This window comes from Microtus oregoni, unplaced genomic scaffold, assembly GCF_018167655.1.
Source record: "Microtus oregoni isolate MIOR12 unplaced genomic scaffold, Mior012 000064F_ref0000363, whole genome shotgun sequence".
NCBI classification, from domain to species: Eukaryota; Metazoa; Chordata; class Mammalia; order Rodentia; family Cricetidae; genus Microtus; species Microtus oregoni.
The window spans coordinates 5,302,188-5,314,415 of NW_024543874.1; the positions used below are offsets into that span (position 1 = coordinate 5,302,188).

Here is a 12,228-nt window from a genome sequence, read left to right on the forward strand (position 1 = left end):
ATTAATATCCAGGTCTTCGATTCGGTTCCATTGGTCCTCCTGTCTGTTTTTATGCTAATACCAGACTGTTTTCAGTACTGTAGCTCCATAGTAGAGTTTGAAGTCAGGGATTGTGATGCCTCCAGAAGTTCTTTATTGTACAAGATTGTTTTGGCTATCCTGGGTTTTTTGCTTTTTCATATGAAGTTGAATACTGTTATTTCAAGTTCTGTGAAGAATTTTGCTGGGATTTTGATGGGCATTGCATTGAATCTGTAGATTGCTTTTGGTAAGATGGCCATTTTTACTATGTTAATTCTACCTACCCAAGAGTATGAAAGATCTTTCCACTTTCTGGTGTCTTTTTCAATTTCTTTCTTCAAAGATTTAAAGTTCTTGTCATCGATGAAAGGAGACAGAGACAGAGACCCACATTGGAGCACAGGACTGAAATCTCAAGGTCCAAATCAGGAGCAGAAGGAGAGAGAGCACGAGCAAGGAACTCAGGACCGTGAGGGGTGCACCCACACACTGAGACATTGGGGATGTTCTACTGGGAACTCACCAAGACCAGCTGGCCTGGGTCTGGAAAAGCCTGGGATAAAACCGGACTCTCTGAACATAGCGGACAATGAGGACTACTGAGAACTCAAGAACAATGGCAATGGATTTTTGATCCTACTGCACGCACTGGCTTTGTGGCAGCCTAGGCAGTTTGGATGCTCAACTTACTAGACCTGGATGGAGGTGGGGGTTCCTTGGACTTCCCACAGGACAGGGAACCCTGATTGCTTTTTGGTCTGAGGGGGGGGGGGACGTAATTGGGGGACGGGGAGGGAAATGGGAGGCGGTGGTGGGGAAGAGACAGAAATCTTTAATAATTAAATAAATTAAAAAAAGAGTGAAAAAAAAGAAAAAAAAATAAAGTTCTTGTCATACAAGTCTTCCACTTGTTTGGTTAGATATTACTCAGAGATATTTTATGCTATTTGTGGCTATTGTGAAGGGTGATGCTTCTCTGATTTCTTTCTCAGCCAATTTATCATCTGTGTACAGGAGGGCTACTGATTTCTTGAATTAATCTTGTATCCTGCTACATTACTGAAAGTGTTGATGAGTTGTAGAAGTTCCTTGGCAGGATTTTTGGGGTCACTTATGTAAACTATCATATCATCAGCAAATAGTGAGAGTTTGACATCTTCTTTTCTGATTTGTATTCCCTTGATCTCCTTTTGGTATCTTACTGTTCTAGCTAGGACCTCAAGAACTATATTGAATAGATGTGGAGAGAGTGGACAACCTTGATTTCAGTGGGATCACTGGGAGTTTCTCTCCATTTAGTGTGATGTTGACTGTTGGTTTGATGTATACTGCCTTTATTATGTTTAGGTATGTTCCTTGTATCCCTGCTCTCGTCAAGATCTTTATCATGAAGTGATATTGTATTTCTTCAAAAGCTTTTTCAGCATCTGATGAGATGATTGTGTGTTTTTTATTTTTCAGTTTGTTTATATAGTGGATTACGTTGACAGACTTTTGTGTGTTGGACCATCCCTGCATTTTTGGGATGAAGCCATCTTGATCATGGTGGGTGATGGTTCTGATGTGTTCTTGGATTCGATTTGTCAGTATTTTATTTAGTATTTTTGCATCAATGTTCATGAGTGAGATTGGTCTGAAATTCTCTTTCTTAATAATATCTTTATTGGTTTGGGTATCCAGGTAATTGTGGCCTCATAGAAAGAGTTTGGCAATGTTCCTTCTGTTTCTTTAGTGTGGAACAATTTGAGGAGTATTGGTATTAGCTCTTCTTTAAAAATCTTGTAGAATTCTGAGCTGAAACCATCTGGTCCTGGGTTTTTCAGACTGCTTTCTTATAGAACGCAGGGCCACCAGCTCAGGGATGGCACCCCCCACAACCGTTTGGACCCTCCTCTATCAATCACTAATTAAGAAAGTGCCCTACAAGTTTGCCTACAGCCAGATCTTATGGAGGCAATTTCCCCTCAGAGGACTCTAGTTTGTGTCATGTTAACATAAAATCAGCCAGCACAGACCATAAATATGAGGATTTATGGGCTCTCTGTTTAGCAATGTGTTAGTTTGTATTCTGCTTGGAATGCTTCTCAATACCTTAAACTCTCAAAGGCCACTCTTCCAGAGCTTCCCCCTCACTCCCAGGGAGCTGACAGGAGTTCAACTACTTAGGGTTAGTACCAACAGTACCTTCCCAGCCCTTAGCACAGGCTGGACCCGATGCTTCATATAAATGGCCCAGGCCTGCTGCTGTCTTCCAGCAGCTTTTCCACTCTCTGGCTGGCCTCTTGCTCTTTCTGCCTAGCCAACCTTACTCAAATGCTGGCCTGTGCCATGATCGGCTTCCGCTGTCCTGGCAAAACCTCACTCAGGTATCCGCTCTGGCCCTGTCCCACTCTGGCTGAGATAACTTCTCTCTCTCATCTGTGTTTCCAGTGCTTCAGATGTGCCTTTATTATGGGATACACAGCTTTGAACTAAAGTCAGGTTTACTTCTGTAACTTTGAGTGTGTCAAGGGCAAGAGGAAAGCCATTGTCGATGGCGCCCTGTAATAGGCAGTTGGTGTCTACTGTGTTTGAGCTAGCTCAAGTTTGGATTAAGTCCTGATCAGGCCCCTCCTTTCCCAGCAGCCAGTGTGGAGGGAGGGCACATAGGGTGTGCACAAGGCCAGCTGCAGGTCACTGGGAAGGGGGTGGGGGTGGAGGGATCGTGCTGACGCTTTTATGGCTACTTTTAATGAGCAACATTCTTCTCCAGCTTCTAACACTGGCTCAGGGGCTGCTGTTTCCCGTGAAACAGCCTGTCCACAATACCTGACGGCCACTCCAGGAAACTGGATGCTTTAGCAATCGAGGAAAAGGGGCTTGAGACCTTAAAACAAGATGTTCTGCACAGAGCTGGGACCAGAACACTCTCATCAAGGTTCGCTTACAGAAGCATGAACGCAACCCACCAGGGAAGTCCCCTGGCACTGGTGACTGACTGGCTTTACTGGAAGACTCCCATGTTCCACATTCCAGGACTCTAATCTGGGCTCTCATCTCTCAGTGTTCATCAAGATACCCGTACACCTTGGGGGACATTGTGGAAAAATCTCTCTGCAACTATGGAAAGCAGTCCGTTGGCTCGTGGAACAAAGAGGCCCTGGCTTCTCTGCTCAACCAACCCTGCAGGCTGCTAGGGCTCCTGGAGCTTGCCCTGTGCACACAGAGTAAATTCGAACCCCTACCTGAGCCTCAGGCTCCCCTTACTGCTGTGATCTGTCTGCTACAGACCCCGAACCTTCTGTCACAGACACATGGTGATGGCATCTTCCTGCACTGCAGAGGGACAGTGAGATGTGGGAAGGGAAATGCTAGCAGAGGCAGCTTGGCATTGAGGCACATGCCAGCTGCATGGAATGTATTAGACCAAGACCACTTGATGGCCATCTGGCTCTCTGGAGACAGTCAACTTTCAAGATTTGGATGGCTAAAGCCAATTGTTAGGAAACACCAGGAACCCCCTGAAGTCTAAATCAGCTTTAAATCAGTTCAATGGATCCCCCCAGCCTCACCTGCCCTTAGAAACACAGCAAAGACAAGTGTAGCACAAAAAGTAAGGGCTTTAAGACAGTGCCATGTTGACCTGTATGTTGTAGCGGTATTATGTGGGAATGTGTTTCTCTGTACACATGCTTGTGGAGGCCAGAGGATGACTTCACTTATCATTCCTCAGATGGTCTCTCAGTGGACTGGAGTTCATCAAGTAGGCTAGGCTGACCAGCCAGAGAGCCAGCGAGAAATATGCATGTCTCTGAAGTTATAAATTGCTTTTTACAATGCTCATCTATGCCAATGAACATGGAGAAATTGAGTTGGTGTCTAACTAGAAGCTTTGCCCCTACTGACTCGAGTTACTGCTATTAGGAGGTGGCTACCACGAGCTACTGGAGAAGAAGGGCAACCAGCAGGAGCTCCCAGCTACAGACCCTGGAACCTACAATGATCACCCGCAAGATATACTGGTACAAACGTTGTTAGCAACCAACCGCTTTCATATTGGATTTAAGGGCTACTCCATGAGATGGAACCCCCCATCTGACACTGCAAAAGTGGCCCAGAACCCGAAACTAGATAGGTCATAGAAGTAGGATAAAACCTGATACTCTTATTCTGCTAAAAGAACATAGTAATAATGACCACTAATAACGTATCTGGGACCAATGCCTTGCTCAGCCCTCGTCAGAGGAGCTTCTTCAAGCAGTAGGTAGGAATTAGCACAGAGACTGAACAGTGTGGAGACTGAGAGACTTTGGTCCATCTCAAAGCCAGCAGGCCCGACACTTTCCCCTGAGAAGGGTGGCGGGGATTTGGACCACTTAGGGATTCTCTCCCAAGGAGGGTATGAGACTTTGGTCCATTCACTTCTAAATGACATGTCTTCAACAAAGTTCTTACCTTAAGGCCCAGGGATCTATGCAGAAGAGGGCCAGAAAGACTGTAAGAGCCAGAGGTGATGGATGACCATATACTGTATGTATTAATTATGTAAAAATTAAATAAATTAAAATAAATAAGTAAAAAAAATCTTCAAAGTGGGCAGTAAGTAAAAGAAATAAAATAATAAAGATAAGAACACAAATTAGTGAAAGTAATAATAATAAATAAACTGCTTCTCAATCACTCTGTTTTTTCACATGGATTCTGAAGATCAGACTTAAGTCCCTGTGCTTCTGCGGCAAATACTTTACCAATTGAACCATCTCCCCAGCCCAAGGTTTTGCTGTTTTTTTTTGAAAGACAGTCCCATGTTTTCCAGACCAGCCTCAAACTTACTGTGTGCCCAAGACTAGCCTTGAACTCCTGATCCTTCTTGCTCCACCCCCCCAAATTCTAGGATGACAGCTGTGTGTCATCACACCCAGATGTGCCAAATCCTCAGCCAGTCCTCAACAGGTCCTTGTGTCCCACACCACAAGCAGGGAAGGCTGGTGGTATCCCAGTCCATAGATGAAAATGCTAGAGGTGAGGGAGGTTTAAGCCATTAAACTAGACTTTCATTAAATTTAATTAATGCTAGTCTAGTCTTTAAGCCAATACTAGACTATACTACAGCACTCCAAGGTCCTACAGCACAGCTCTGTGTGCACACAGCTCAGAGACCTTTACAACAAACTTATCCACCTCCTCGGGTGAGTGTTCCGGGAATAGAGGTCAACAATGAAGGGTGACAGGCTTTGACGACAGGGCGCTCTTCTCAAAGCCAGCACGCCCGACACTTTCCCCTGAGAAGGGTGGCGGGGATTTGGACCACTCAGGGACTCCCTCCCAAGGAGGGTATGATACAAACTTTAAGCTCTTCTTTGTAGCTAACAGATGCTGTGGTAAAGTACAGAAAGATACAAACACCTCGCCCCAACTGAAGCCATCTCTTCACACTTCAGGGCTGTTTTGTATAGTTCTCCACCTGGATCCTCCCCCCTACCTTCTTACCTCTTATCTCAGTATTTCCACATAAGACAAGCAGACTTGGGAATGCTTAGACTACCTGATTCAGGGATTCTTAAAGGCTGGGTGCGTTTTTCTCCGAATTTAGCCCCGGCCACAAAGAAGTGACACGATTTGGCCTGTGTCCCTGATGTCCTGTGTCTTTCCAGAACTCCACTGTTGTTGCAGCTGGGACACCCCAGAAAGAGGGCTGACAAGACCACAGAACAGCTGCCAGGGTCCCCTGCCTCTGAAGGACACAGGGTCTTAGATGTCAGAGTCATGGTAGAGAATTCCGTTTTTGAGTCCTACGGGGTTAGGAATACATCTGGATGGCTTTCATTCTCTGCCCTACTGAGCGGACCTAAGGACCCAGAGCACCCCCTGGAGCTACCCTGGGCCATGAGCCAAGGATCCCTTCCAGGCACAGGGACAGAGTGGTGAGGCTCTGCTCCATTTACTCTGGGGGCTGGTGGGGTGAGGGGTGGGGGGCTCTTGGGCATATTGGCACGGCAGCTTTCCTTTCCATCTGTCGAACGAGAGGCTCTGAGAAGATAATTTCAGCTTGCACCAGCCTGTTTTCGGCTGGACAACGGGAGGGTTCAGGAGCTTACGGGAGCGCTGTAAGAGCTGGAGCAGAGGGTGGCTGGGTCATAGACCATATCCTATCCCAGACAGTGGAAGAAGCCACTTCTGCACCTCCGTGCACTAGGTAGCTCCCTCACGAGCACAGGTGAAGGGGCTTCCTCCAAGGATGCTCCACAGAGGAAGAACTAGGACAGTTACACTCCTGGCTTCCCAACTCTCTGTGCCTCTTGAACATCATCTTAAACCCGAACCCTTAGACTGACATCTGAGGCCATTGACCCTAAGGACCCGGACGTCAGTGCAAAGCTAGTATACGATACTTGCTATGACCCTTAGTGTGACTTCCTGGGGTCTCTACCTGGACTTCCTCTTTCTAGCCACCTTTCCTACCTGGAGTCATGGAGATGGTGGGTGGCTCCCGGGTCTCTACTTGCATTTGAATCTAAGATGTCTTTATGGTTTGAGCCTGCCTCTCCTAGCCATGGCCCTGGCAAGCTCTTCAGGTGGGAGGTGGCTGTTTGGGGCCAGTCTTACGCAACCCCTGAAAACCACCAAATGGGTGGTGGTTCTTGGTACTGGTGGGTGATGATGGGTGAAGGCCAGAGCCATGGTCAATTGGTGTCTTTGAGCAACTCTCCTGTTATATAACCGCTCTGAGAAAAAGGAACAAACACCGAGTCACACCAGAACTGGGTAGCGGAGGGACAGCGGCCAAGTGAGGGAAAGCCTCAGCTCAACCTTAGGAGCGTTTCCGGGTTGATGGTTAGGATCCTGTGGTTCTGTCTGTAGCCCAAGAGATTTCCTGATGTCAAATCCACACTCCCGACCCCTCCCCCCCCACACACACACAGTTGGTCACTCTTGCAGTCTCCCCTCCCCTCTCACATAGACATGGCTGTCAGCTAGCTTTGCCCTGGTATCCCAATTCCTTGCCAGCCTGTGCCAACAGTGGTTTCTCTAGAATGCTCGCGGGACCAAACCATGAGCTTTGTTTGTTTGACAAAGGCTCTTGCTACACAGCCCAGCCTGGCCCTCCTGCCTCACCTCCTGAGCGCCGGGAGGACAGTTATGTGCCCTACAGCCCAGCCTGGCCCTCCTGCCTCACCTCCTGAGTGCCAGGAGGACAGTTATGTGCCCTACAGCCCAGCCTGGCCCTCCTGCCTCACCTCCTGAGTGCCGGGAGGACAGTTATGTGCCCTACAGCCCAGCCTGGCCTTCCTGCCTCACCTCCTGGATCCGGGGAGGACAGTTACGTGCTACCCTATGTGGCCCTATATTTCACGCCCTTTCCTTGCTTGCCATTTCACCGAATACCTTACAGAAGGAAGGGTTTATTCTGCTTCACAGTTTGAGGACGCAGTCCATTCTGGTGGCAAAGCCATGGGTTGGGAGCTCGAGGTAGCTGGTCACATATCCTGCGTCAGAACACAGAGGAGATGGATATCTGTGGCCAGCTTGCTTGCTGTGTTTACTTCAGTCCAGGATCCCAGCCCACAGAACGGTGTCACCCAGAATTAGAGGCATCTTCCTACCTTATAGTCAATCCGATCTAGAATAAGACTCATGGGCATGCACAGAGGTTGCTTTTCTAGATCTCGTTAAGTAGCCAGTCGTGATTAGTCATCATTGTGCTGAGCACGGGCAGCTGTAGAGCCCGTGAGCCACACTGTTGATCCTCCATGCCCTCCCTCAGGACCCTACCTCAGAATCCTTTCCTCGGCCCCTGCTAACATCTCACACGCTGGAAATCATCTTACTTTGCATGAGCCTTAGAAGTCCAGTCTTCAAATCCTCCACAGCACACGGTGGGGCTGTGAAAATCACATAGGCTGTCATGAAGTCCCTGTGCACCCTTTATACTCCTGGCAGCCAAGACCAAGCCGGTGGAGAGAGCAAAGGGCACTACTCAGGGTTGTGGAAACCAGAATGGTCTCTCATCTTCATTTGAGCCCGGAGGCTCCTGCCTCTCTCTGACAGGAGAGCTGGTTCTCCCTTCTCCAAGCAGAAGGCAGGCTGACTGAATACGTTCTCAGCCATTCAGAAGAGTTCGGCAGGGCTTGCAAGCTACTCCTGGTGTTTCCTGCGCTTGGCCAGGGCTACACGGAGGCCTAGAAGGACCTCCCGCTTTCCTTACATTACATTACATCTGAGGACACTGTCGAGGGGTACATGTGTCATCTCTGACCTGCTCTGGACTAGGTCATGCCAAGGGATGTCTAAGGACCACCCACATTGCCTCCCTGTTTCCAGGCCCCCCAGCAGTTTCTTACTAACAACTGTTCCCAGGCAGGGATGAGCCCGGAGTCTGCCATCATGGAGAGACTGGTAACTCCAGTCAGTGTGCTACCCATGGAAGATTGGTGGCTTCAGTCAGCCTAGTGTCTTGTCTCCTTCCAATCTTGCTGTGATCCTCCTGGGAGACGTGAGAATAGGGACAGGGGTGTCCATAGGGATAGACTGGGTGGAAGTAGGAAGGGCCCAGGATGCACAGGTGTGACAGCTAAGCCATGCAATCTGCACAGTCATCTCCTTTCACCACCCCAGACATAGTTACTGCTCCCTGCAGATGGCGCTGCCTGGTTACAGGTTGCTTCCTCCATCCAGAACAACTTTCCTTTCCACAGGGGCCCCTGCAGACCCTAGCCAGAAAAAGAGAAGAAGGGGACGCTGTGGAACATGGAATAGGAGACAGCTAATTGGATACGTCAGCCTGGCAAGCCCCAAGCCCACTGACTCTGGGGCAGATCAGGTAGTGTTGGGAGCATGCCCTGCAGATGTGGCTAATATGAGCAGTCAGTGGGCTACATGGCCAGCAACTGTTCTCCGAACTATGGGGGGACCACTTTCCATAAGCTGCAGGCCTGGAGTGCAAACAGAGGTTTCCAGATGAAAGAAAAATTTTGTTTCAAGACCACAGCATCTACCAATGGGTTTCTCCGTGGTCAATCTGTTCTGTGGATTTAGGTTGCCCTACTCCAACAGACTCACATCAAATCCTGTAAGTAAAAGGTTTGTATCTATTATAAAAATTTACATATTTTGCCGGCGGTGGTGGCGCACACCTTTAATCCCAGCACTCGGGAGGCAGAGGCAGGCGGATCTCTGTGAGTTCAAGGCCAGCCTGGACTACAAGAGCTAGTTCCAGGACAGGAACGAAAAAGCTACGGAGAAACCCTGTCTTGAAAATCAAAAAAATTTTTACATATTTTATATAATCAATAAATTTCTATATGATTAGCTATCTCCTTAATATATGTATAAAATATTTTAAAATAGAAGACAGAGCTATTGATACGCATCAATCTCCTTTCTATATATTTCCTTCCTTCCTTCCTTCCATCCGTCTTCTTTTGAAGGCCTTGCCTCTGCAGCATCAAGGTCGTAACGGAGATCTAGGAAATCGGCACGCATCACTGGAAGGTTCTGAGGCTACCTGGTGAGAGCATCCCTCAGCTGACAGGTGGGTACTGTATCTGCAGAGGCACCCCTTTCCTGAGAACCCATGTGATACGTAAAGGAAATGGGTGTGCGAGGGGAGAAAGGTGGGTGGGAGAGTTTGCCTGCCCTGGGAGTATCCACACATCTGGAAATAGTCAGTGAATTACTACGGAAGAACATCTGCTGTGTGGACCGGAACACGCAGCTTTCCCTCCATGCCAGGCTTCTAATGGGATCATTCTTCCCTCCTAGCTGGAGCCATACAGTCTCATCCTGCGTCTCAAGGCATGGGGATGTAACTGAGTACGCCCTCCTCCACACACCGCGAGTCAGCAGGCAACAAGCGCTACCACTTCCTCTCCACCTCAGGGTCTCAGGCTATTCTATGTTCCCTGACACAGCGAATGCCTGAAGGGACCCTGTCTTTCCCTTTGACAAATGGGCACTCTGACCATGCTAATGAGCTCGTATAAGAGGAGGAAGAAAGGACAGACAACAGTACAAGACACCATGATAAGGGAATTGTGTTCTAATGGGTATCTTGGCTTGCTCAGGCCTTCTGTAGCAATCACAGGCGGGTAAGCCAATGGCAAGATGGCCCTTAATTGCCTGGGCTCTTTTCAGCTCTGACACCCCGTGATTATACTAAGTTCAGTTTTTAAAAGGCCAGTGCTGGGACTCTTGAGAGGGTGTAATCACTTGTAAAAAAGGCCAACTGCCAACCCAGGCTGTGCCCAACTCAGAGTTAAACCCCTGTGGGCACCATAAGCACCTTGCCAGAAGCTGTCATTACACGGTCCAGTCCGCAAACTCCCCGTCACTATAAAGGAAAATTCCAGCGATTGGGTACGATCGGGTACACAAGATGCTGCCAGGCTTGTCCTTTAGTGCACAATCCCAGAGAGGCCTGAGACAGACCAAGGCTCCCCACAACCTTCTCTCTCTGTCCTGCCTCACGATCCCCACAGGCTAAACTCAGCTCATTCTAGAAAGAAAACCAGAGTAAAACTGGGCTGGAACATTTTAATAAGGTCGCACGTGGCTCTGGGACACACGCTTCTATACTTGGGAGGACCCTGTGCAGAAGAGGTCTAAACAGGTTTTAGGGATCCCTCTCACCTCTTCTCCTTACCTCCCAAATGATGCGGGGCTCTAAGACACAGCCCCAGAACTGAAGTCATGTGTGTTTCCAACTCCGCCTTTTAGAATGTGAATGTCCAGGATAGTGAGCCAGGAGATTTTTGTCAAACACTCCTCAAACCCAATGATACTTTCCACCCTTTTTATTTCACTCTCCTGCTCTAGGCCAAGCACACAACACAGTCTTAAAAGCACCAAAGAGATGCAAGGAAAGACAAAATATAAGAACAAAAGACGAATGGCGGCTTCCCTCCCTAAGTCAGAGGAGAGGTGCCTTCATTTATTTGCGCTCTCTTTCACCCTGGGGTTGGGGGTGGGAGGCTGGTTCGGAGCATTTGACTGGTTTTTGTTTTTGTTTTTTTCAGACTGACAACCCCAACCTGTCAGTGGACCATAAAATCGATTTAGCAGAAAGTGCAGTCACCAAACACTGAATTGGAACAAAATTTCTGACTGGAGAGATGGCTCAGTTAATAAAGTGTTTGTTGTTCAAGCTTGAGAACCCAAGTTCAGATCCCCAGAACCCATGTAAAAGCTAGGTATAGTAGCACACACTTCTCACTCCAGCACCAGGGAAGCAGAGAAAAGCAGATGCACGGAGCAGGCAGGCAGTCTAGCCAAGTCGATGAGGTCCAGGTTCAGTGAGAGACCCTGTCTCAAAAGATTAGGTGGAAAGTGATCGAAGCAGACACCGGCATCAACCTTTGACCTCCACAGCAGAGCACATAATGTACATGTGTATCTGTACATACACATGCATACCTACATGAACATGTACATATGCCATGCACACATGTGCGTGCGAGTGTGCACACACACACAGAGAGAAGGAGAAAACACATCTTTGTTACATAAAACTTGTATCTTGATTATTCACATAAACATAGAGCATCAAAACATTTCCTACAATGTTATGGACAAGAAATGATTCTGCCTTAGCGGAATTCGGGAACAGTATAGTTTATTTCAAGGAGCAGAGGAGCGCAGGTCTGTCTCTAAGATACCAGGGAGCATACAGAATAGCAGATAGTGACTTGCCTCCCCTGAACCTTTTTAGGCTTTGTGCTCAGAAAAATGGACACAGAAAAAGACAATAGAGTTGCATCCTTTGCCCACTCCCGGCAGGGGTAGTTTCCTTCTTCCTCGCCTCCCAGGCACCTCCTTTGGTCGCTCCCCTGACCTGTTCTCTTAGTTGCTGTTCCAATGCTGTGAAGAGACACCATGACCAGGGCAACTCTTCTAAAGGAAAGCATTTAGTTGGGGGCTGGTTTACAATTTCAGAGGTTTAGTCCATGATCATCACAGCAGGGAGCGAGGTGGCGTGGCCGGTTCTGGAAAAGAAGTAGAGAGCTACATCCATCCTGATGCACGGGCAAAGAGAGAGAAACGCTGGTCTGGTGTGGGCTTTGGAAATCCATCCCCAGTCACACACTTCCTCCTACAAGGCCATAAATAGTGCCACTCCCTGGTGCCTAAGCATTCAACTATCTGAGCTTATGGGGGCCGTTCTTATGCAAACAACCACACCTGTGACTAGAGGCTCATCTGTTCTGAACACAGGCTGTGTACCTATATTCT

At 48.1% G+C, this 12,228-nt stretch overlaps 1 protein-coding gene across 9 annotated transcripts in view; it reads right to left on the reverse strand.

The window, feature by feature from the left end:
- The window catches only part of Prkag2 (protein kinase AMP-activated non-catalytic subunit gamma 2), a 271,437-nt gene that overhangs the window by 199,591 nt on the left and 59,618 nt on the right, over positions 1-12,228 (reverse strand). The window contains exon 1 of one of the 9 annotated variants that reach the window (XM_041640578.1): positions 11,831-11,851. The exons of the other annotated variants lie outside the window; for them this stretch is intronic. The gene's annotated coding sequence lies outside the window, so the exon portion shown is untranslated. Of the gene's footprint in view, positions 1-11,830; positions 11,852-12,228 lie in introns of those variants that run through there. 9 annotated transcript variants of the gene reach the window in all.